The sequence below is a fragment of the Grammomys surdaster genome, unplaced genomic scaffold (assembly GCF_004785775.1).
Source record: "Grammomys surdaster isolate TR1022 unplaced genomic scaffold, NIH_TR_1.0 1036, whole genome shotgun sequence".
Taxonomy (NCBI): Eukaryota; Metazoa; Chordata; class Mammalia; order Rodentia; family Muridae; genus Grammomys; species Grammomys surdaster.
The window spans coordinates 1,207,523-1,216,765 of record NW_021605455.1 but is presented as its reverse complement, the minus strand read 5'-3'; the positions used below and the strand labels follow the sequence as shown (position 1 = coordinate 1,216,765).

Here is a 9,243-nt window from a genome sequence, read left to right as displayed (position 1 = left end):
GCCTGCACCCCGCGCCGCCGCCCTCCGCCCCGGCCGCCGCGGACCTACCTTCGGGCGGCACGCTCAGCGCTCGCGAGCTGCAGGCTGGCGAGCTGCTCCTCCGCCGCCGCGCGCGGTAGCCCCGCCTCCCTCCCCGAGCCGCGGGCCCCGCCGATTCGCCGGCACAGCCCCGGGCTGGCACCCTGCCGCCCGCTGATTGGCGCCCGCGGCCGCCCGTTAGGCGTGAGGCACGCCGACCGAGCGGGTGCGCACGGAAGACGGAGGGAGCACGGCAGGGACGGAAGGAGGCCGGGCGCCGCGGGCAGGGCCGGGGGCCGAGCGGGGCGCGGGCAGGCGCGGGCCGCCGCCTCCCGCCTCCGGCCCGACCGGCGGCACGCGCAGCCAATCAGCGAACGGGGAGCCCAGGGTGTGAGCACCGCGTCGGGGGCCAGGAATCGGAAGGGAAACGTCGCTCGCTGATTGGTTCCGCCTTCCCCGTCGAGCGTGAGGCGAGGCGAGGCCGGGTGGGGTGGCACGCCCGCGGTTGCGCTTGAGTTCGTGTCCGCCGCGCACCCACTGGGCTCGTGGAGAATCGCGGAAGGCCGCGCGGTGTGCCACGCCCGCAGCCCCCCGCCCTGGCGCTTCTGGGTGGAGCGCCACGACTAAGCCCTCGCCCACCTCCGTCGTGAAGCCGGAATGGACACGTGCTCCGGCCCGGGCCAGCCCCCAGCCGGGTCTGAGCCGCGGGCCTGGCAGAGCTCTGAAGAGGCTTGGGTGCTGGCGGCTGAGGGGCTCGCCCTATGCAAATAAGTGGGCGGGGCCTCGCTCTTGGGGGCGGGGGCGGGTGGCGAAAACCGCGGAGCTGGGGTTCTTGTCTGTGCGGTTGGTGTTAGGGCTGGGCAGCTCCTGGGCGTGTTTCTCCTACCCGAGCCTTGGGTTCTTCTTAAGTAGAAGTATTAGTGATACATATTTCGAATGCTCATTGTGAAGTGTGAGCACCTATGAGTGTGCTCCTTGATTTGCTGGCTTCTCCATAGCTCATTTTTCCTTCACTGTGCCCCCCTGTTCCTAGACCGGTACTTCTCACCAAGTTACCAAATTTAAGACTACCACAGTGGCGTGACCAGGTTGATTTTAACTCAACCCCGGCAGATGAAACACTGTGTGAGGATAATAAACCTAAATTTGAAATGCCTCTTTCAGGTTGCTAGAAAATATCCGAACACAGTTTCCTTGTCTGTTGGTCTTGCCGGCCTATACCTACCTACCTCTTCATAGGATTTCTGGGAGAGGCGAGTTAATCCAGCAAGCCTTACTAGCACTACAGAGCAATACCTACACAATCAGTGTTTGAAGCAGTTAAGAGTGGAGCATGCTCTCTCCTCAGACGTGAGGGCGTCCCAGAACAGGGGCCTTTATGTGGACCTTGAGTTATTTGCTCTTCCCTCCAGACTTACAGGTTTTCAAAATCTCCACCACTATTCTCACGGGAAAGATGTGGCTGGCTCATCCCAGATGTAAGGCAGTCAAGGTTTTGAATGCAGCTCTACTCCAAATCCAAGGCCTTTGACAGAGTGGTACTCACTTGCGATCATAATGCCAACTTATATATTATAAATGAAAACTTAAATGGTATAGACTTTCATAGTTATAAATCATGAATGTAAACATGAACAGGACTTTGAAATTAAAGGAAAGGTGAAGATCATTAAGTTCTCTTTGCTTAGGAACAGATATTTATGCTAACGTGAGCTTAGCAGAAAGTCATCTTCAAAGAGTGGTTTTTTCTGTTAACAGTTTTACAGGAAGGTCACATAATCCCCATGTTAATGGGCAGAGGATGTACTTCGCTGGTAGAACACATGTCTGGCCCACCCTAGGCCCTGAGTTTAACTTCAGCACCACCAAAATAAAAGTTAAGTTTGAGGGGCTTCAGTTACGGAGCTTTCTTGTCTCAGCCTTCCAAAGCCACCTGGGAATGTGGTTAAGGCAAATGATGCTCAAATTGGAAGAAGGAAAACTGGTTCTGACTTGCAACTGCTCTTTATACTGATAGAAATCAACAGCTTTACTAAAGGATGCCCTGTTAAAAATGGTCTTGAATCATACAAAAAAAAATGTGTGATTCATAGGTGGATTGGGGTGTCCACATGAGGAGTTGCTGTGGGAAGGGGAAAGCAAGGCTGGATAGATTCTTTAAAAAAATATGCTTCTTCAGTTAAACCATCTCTCCAAAGTATCAGACTTTGAGATCATAACTCCTCCATGTACACAGCCTTCCAAGACCTGGACTGGAGAGCAATGGTGTCTCAACCTTTCTAAGGCCGCAACCCTTTAATACAGCTCCTCATGTTGTGGCAACCCCCAACCATAAAATTATTTGCATTGCTACTTCATAACTATAATTTTGCTACTGTTACTAATTGTAACATAAATATATTTTTGGAGTTAGAGGGTCGTTGGAGGGGTCGTGACCCACAGGTTGAGAACCACTGTGCTATAGGTTCTAAAAGACCGGAGAAGGGAATAGGGGACAGCCTGGCTACTAATGCAGTCTCCAGGGGCATTAAAATGGGAGCATGCCTGCTATCCCCTCGGTTACAAATGCATCTAAACCAAAGTGGGTCAAGACAAGCTGAAGGCACATGGAGCAAGGGTTGCCATGGCAACAATCGGCTTGGCAATCCACTAGGGTACCTGAAGATCTATAAGTAGGTCCCTATTGTATAAGTTATATTGAATGTGTCTGGTTTATTTTTTTTTTCATATGAATGGACAGCAAGTTTAACCCTTCATTACCTATGCTACTCCGAAATCAGTTAAACCTAAATCAACCGAGAGTGCATTTAAATGACATAAGAAAAGTGACAGCTATTTCTGGAAAAAGCCCGAGAGTCAATGAGTTAAAAACAAATTAATTTCATTGTCAATTTTTCTATAGTTTGTTTTTTTTTTAAAAAAAAATAATTTATGCTTTAGTTTTTCCGAAGACCCAACTCATGTTCATCTCCTCTCTGTCGATCTATAAATCTGTTCTGGTTTACTCAGACCAGTTACATTGTTACCTGTGTACTTTCTCCGTTAATGCCGATTGGCACACATACCATGACTTTACCCGGATTAATGTTTTGCCAATGGCTTACTCATACAGTAATGGGAGTTTCTTCACTTTTCATATGTGCTTTCTTTGTCTGCACATCCAGACTGTGAACTCCTGAATATCAAAACAGCTGCTTCCCAGTTTCCTCCTCACATCCTTACCAATAGGCTAATAAGTGACACAAGGTCAAATACATTGTTTCTGTGGCAGGAATGTGCCTGAGAGTCTCAGGCCTGCATCCTACATCACTCTGTAGTTCTCTGGGTAACTGTTGGGCTCTTCTCAAGACTTGTGTTCACTTAGCCTGGTGAAACTAAGTAGCAGTGACCATTATCATATAAGAAAGGATAGTTATTTGAAACTGAAACAATATTGACTGAATGAGATAACCTGAGCAAAAGTTATAAATAACAACTGTATGTGGTTGCTTTTATTAAAAATTATGAGGATATTTAACACCAGCTAGATTTGTGTATCAATACAAGGAATCTTCATGCTTTAAATGAATTTGTATTGGTGTTTACACATAACCTACACACACCAGAGAGAGGTTAAATTCAACCAACAGGTGTTCATCAGTCATTTGTTATGCACCTAGTGTAAAAATATTGGTTGAGTATTCTCATTCTTTTTGACAAACTCCTCCTTTGAGGGGTAGGGGACAGAAGTAGAGTTTTTTAAAATTAGATATATTGACTTGTTGAAATGAGAAAGCTAGTACCTACCCAGAGCCTTCACCTCTACAGGCTAGTGTTCTTGGTTCTGGAAGGTACTCTGCATTCTACCAGAAATGTAGGCACCAACCCATCTATAAACCTTTTGATCTACAATGCCTGCATGGTATGCTAGTGCACTGGCGGCACAACGCTTGTAGGAGTGACCAAACAATAGCTGATTTAATTAAGACCCACTCCACAGGATGGAACCTATACCCAACAATGACCCTGGGTGACCAAGAATCTGAGTCTAGATAACCCAAGGACTTAGGAGAGAACAAATACTACAGTTCTGCTAAAGGATGTAGTAATAACATGACTCCTAACAACCTTCTGCTATGCTCAAATCAGTGCCTTGCTCAGCGATCATCAGATAAACTTCCTCAAAGATTCCTCCTGCAGCAGATGGGAACAAATAGAGAGCCATAGCCAGAAAATATGCAGAGTGAGAGACCTTGGAACATTCAGCCCTAAACAAGATGTCTCTATCAAATCCCTCCCCCCTGGGGCTCAACCCTGAGGGAGGAAAGCAGAGAGAGCATAAGAGCCAGAGGAGACAGATGATACCAAAGAACCAAGAGCTTCTAAGTATAGCAAGATTGACATGTAGGAACTCACAGATGCCAAGGCTGCATGCACAGGTCTGCACCAGATGTGCTCCTATAGATGACACATGGGCTCACAGATGCCAAGGCAGCATGCGCAGGTCCTGCATGGGTCTGCACCAGATATGATCCTAGAGCTAAAAGCAGAAGTGGTCACGTGTCCCAGTTACAAATGAAAATTTCATTTTCTCCAAGGAAGTCTCACTAGGAAAACAAACGACTCATAAGGGTAGGCTGTATAGCCAGCAGTGGGTGGCCAACAAAAAGCAAACTTGGGAGCATCCTTGGAGGTCTCCTTGTCTCCTGTCATGTCAGGGATAGGGTTTGGGTTTTTTTTTTTTATCTCTTTTATTTCATCTCTCTTCCTTCTTCTCCCCCCTCTCTTTTCCTTTCCTCCCTCTCTTTTTCCCTCCCTTCCTACAGGTCCCTTGTGTATATACTGTGGCTTCTAGTTTTGTGGTTTTATGGGATTCCTAAGTGTGTGAACTCGAGTTTCACTTTGTATCTGATTTGCGCCTTTCCTTGGGCTCTTCCCCTTCTGTTCATTTGTTTTGTCCTATTCCAGTTGTTTTTTGTTTGATCTATTTTATTATTACCCTTAGAAGCCTGTTTGTTTTCTTCTAATGAGAGACAGAAAGGGGGTGGATCCAGATGGGAGGAAGGTATGGAGGATCTGGGAGGAGCAGAGGGAGGGGAGACCATAATCTGGATATATTTATGTGAGAAAAATATTTTTTCAATAAAAGGAAAAAAGTGAGTTATAGAGGTAAGTTTTTTGAAGGCAAATTGACTTGGGTTGAGAGAAAAATTGATAAAACAGGCTGTAGTTCTCATTCTTATTTACATATTTAAATCCACAAATGATTATTAGATTAATTGGTCATTAGATAACTCATAAATGGTTGTCGAAATGTTACTTGGAAAATGCAGTAGAGTTTCAGTACATTGACCATTCCCGTCAAGGCATTTGAACATTATCAAATATCTACATGTTTGGTAAAAGCTAAACAAAAGCCAATGTCTAAACCCTGGGAGAACAATATACAGATTGTTTAAAGTTCTTTGTGAAGGAAAATAATATGCTAGTCAGATGTCAACAATAGGGCCTTATGCCTCAATTCCAGTCGTCTGTGTGACCATATTGGCTGAGCCAGGCTGCTCTAAGGCAGCATAAGTGTATGAAGGTATAATACTCTCGGGGAGTCAGTCATCTCGGTCTAATTGCTTTGATAAAGACGGTTGACTGTAGTTGACAATACATTACATAATCAGTGTCCTGATGACTGAATTAATGAGCTTTAATTGTCCTTACAGTAAACAGTCCTTAGCTATGACAAATGCACTTTGCTGGAGGAACTAATGATTGAATTAGCTGATGGAGGGCCAAACTGATCTTTTTTTTTTTTTTACACTAACTATGTGTATCTTAGATCCATTCCCTAGAAAACAGAACACAAGACAAGGCATAAGTCCTGGTGCTTTGTTTAGGAGGTATGAGTCCAAGACTTCAGTAGTGAGTTGAGAAGCCAAGGAAGACTGATGAACAGTGCACTGTGATACAGTTTTGTACTAACAAAGATCCAGGACTAGTCTTGAAGAAATTACAGCCTTCCTTTCCAAAGGTGGGACAGCCCATCCATACAGGACACATTTCCAAGTAATTGGGCTGCAGAAGTCAAGCTTTGGGACATCGAAGAAAGTAGGGACTTTATACCCAGTTGGCCAAAGTTTATCCCGTTATGAGTTAACTTCCCCTTAGGTCGCAGCTGTGCTATCCAAGTCTTTCAAGAGCAGCTTAGAAGCCCAGGTCCCATGCCCTAGCATCTAGAAGTAGCAGAAAGAAACTAGGTGCATATAGCTGGTTGGTCTCAACAACTGAAGCATAAAAGACTTAGCTAAGTCTTGTGTTGGCATATGGGATGGAGCAAAATATTAAGTCCTAAAAGATCTGAGAATGTATCAAACTGATACTGACAGATAGTCACTGGTACTGCAGCAACGGCAGGCCAGCTCTGTTTTGTCTGGGGCATCATAGCCAGGCCCGACCACAACAAGCACTGTCAAGTAGGCAAATGCATAAACATCACCACTCACTGTATGTAAGACGGAATCCTTACAGTCATCTGTGAGCTGCCTCCTACATATCACAATAAAAGCACTACTAACTTAGTGTCTCTCCTACATATCACAATAAAAGCTCTACTACCTTAGTGTCTCTCAGACCCAGCACCTCCTCTCCAGGCTTTGTTCCCCGCTGTCACCACGGAGTAGAAATACTACTGTAGCTCCTGAAGCTCCTGACACTAATCTTACTCCCGTCCAATCTCACTCCTGCCACCAGGCTTTCTAAAAGAGTAGTGTACAGTCTAAACATAAAGCTGATGGTACTATCTCATTCCAGGACAAAACTACAACTCTTTATCATAGTCTGGAAGCTCTTATAGTTCGTAAGCAGACCCACTAGACTGGCCAACCGTGGGCTGTAGGGTGTGCTCTGCTTCACAGGAAGAGTTGGAAAGATAAAGAGCTGACACTTAGGGGCTTCTGTTTTGTAATTGGGATCTTCTTCTCTCTAACATTTTTTAGGAACTCGACAAAGAAATGAAATACAGTCAAGTACTAGGGAACGTGAGTGAGAAAAGTCTACCGTGTCAGCTTTTCATCCGGGTAGCAAACTGCCTCAGAAAGCCAAGGAGGAAAGACTTGTTTCTGTTGACGATGCCAGAGATTTTTCCATGTCAGTTGGCCCCCATTCTGATTTTGTGGTGAAGCATCAAATGGGGAATCACTTGAAACAAAGCTGTTCACAGCATGACAGACAGAAAGCAAAGAAAGAGGAAGCAACTAGATATAGAAGGGGCAGGGACAAGACCTCACCTTCATGAGTACACCTTCAAGGAGTACAGTGACCTTCATCCAGCGAGGCCCTAATCTTCATTTTCTCAGTGGTCTCCATCTACACTTCCAACTACACCTGAAGTGCCCATCATCCAGGCATTCCATTATTTATGACCACATCATTGCATTAATACACTGGAATAAGAACTGCCATGACAAATCTCTTCCCCCATAAAAGGCCCACCACCAAATATGACTGCCGCTGCACCGGGGACAGAGCCTTGCAAAACATAAGCTTTGGGTCAGCATCATAGAGACAGTGCATAGACCCAGTTTGTTCTCAGATGCACCCAGCAAGTAAGCTAGACATCCTCTAGTGCCAGGTTGTGTTTGAGACACAAAGGATACAAAAAGAATATGTCATACTCACTGGCATGGCTAGGATCACAAAGAGAGAAAATCACAAGTGTTATCAAGGACGTGGAGAAACTGGAACCCTCATATACTGTTGCTGGGAATGTGAAATAGTACAGTCACCATTGAAAGAAATCTGACAATTGCCTGATGATTAAACGAAATTAATGTGAAACCCAGAAGTTTTATTTCTAGGCAAACACCCATGAAAAACCATAATGCGTGTCCACAGAGAAACCTGTACAGTGTTTACAAAAGCAATATTCTAATAGTCAACAAGTAACTAAGCACACATGCATTATCTACTAAACGGAATGAAGTATTTGAGACATGTCATAATATGAATGGATCTTGAAACTTGTGGAGGTTTGAATATGCTTGGTCCATGAGAAGTAGCACTTTTAGGAGATGTGGCCTTGTTAAGGCAGATGTGGTCTTGTTAGAGGAAGTGTGTCACTGTGTAGGCAGGCTTTAAAATCTCAGGGTGCAAGCTCTGCCCAGTGTGGAAGAGACCCTCCTCCTGGATCCCTTTGGATGAAAGAAAAGAATTCTCAGCTCCTCCAGCACCATGTTTGCCTGCACACTGCCATGCTGATAATGGACTGAACCTCTGAAACAGTAAGCCAAGCCCAATTGATTATTTGCCTTTATAAGAGTTGCCTTGGTCCTAGTGTCTCTTCATGAGAGTAAACCAGAGGACAAAGTCTGCGCTGGACTTTTCTGAGACTTCCTTTGTCAATGTGATTAATCTGAATCACTTTACCTTAGCCTCAGGCATATTCTTCAGACAAGGACAAAAAGCAGCCACATTCTTCACCAAAACATCCTAAGAATGATCTCTAGGCAGTATACTGAAATTCTTCTTCTCTGAAAACTCTTGAGCCAGGCCCTCAAAGTTCAGATCACCCTCAGCAAATCCTACTGACATGTGTCAACAGTCCCTTGAGAATTCCACACCTTGATCCAAAGGTACCCAGGAGAAGACTGTCTTCTCGAGGGTCTCTTCCACACTTGTTGGAGCTTGGGCACCAAAATCTCTAAGCCTGCCTCCACAGTGACACACTTCCTCCAACAAGGCCATACCTCGTAATAGTACCACTTCCCATGGGCCAAGCATATCCAAACCACACAAAACCTGAAACCTTGTTCTAACTGAAAGAAGCAAGTCACAAAGGCATCATGCTGTCTGATTCCATTTACATTAATCATTCAGATCGTGTAAATCTATACACACAGTAGATTGGCACTGCAAGATCTGGAATGGCAGGAACAGGAGAGACCTTGACTATTTCTGGCTACACAGACTCATGTATTTCAGCACTTGGTCACCAGCTAGTAACACTGCCTAGAAGGCTGTAGAACCCTTTGGACGTGGAGCCTAGCTGTTAGGACACAGGGGAGACCTGAAGTTTGCAGACAAACCTCCCTATGAGTTGGCTCTCTGTTTCTGGACCTGCTGAGATGTAATAAGCCACACCACAGGCTCGCACCACTAGGTATACAACCAGCCATCATGGTCTCTGTGTCACCATGGACTGTGTCTCCCAAACTGTGAGCCAAAACAAACCTCTCCTCCCTTAAGTTTCTTCTT

At 45.4% G+C, this 9,243-nt stretch overlaps 1 protein-coding gene across 2 annotated transcripts in view; it reads right to left on the bottom strand.

Moving 5' to 3' along the window:
• The window catches only part of Smad2 (SMAD family member 2), a 68,342-nt gene extending 67,666 nt beyond the window's left edge, over positions 1-676 (bottom strand). The window contains exon 1 of one of the 2 annotated variants that reach the window (XM_028783200.1): positions 658-676. The gene's annotated coding sequence lies outside the window, so the exon portion shown is untranslated. Of the gene's footprint in view, positions 1-48; positions 206-657 lie in introns of those variants that run through there. The other variant, XM_028783198.1, reaches the window with a different exon arrangement.
• Between the last annotated feature and the right edge of the window lie 8,567 nt (positions 677-9,243).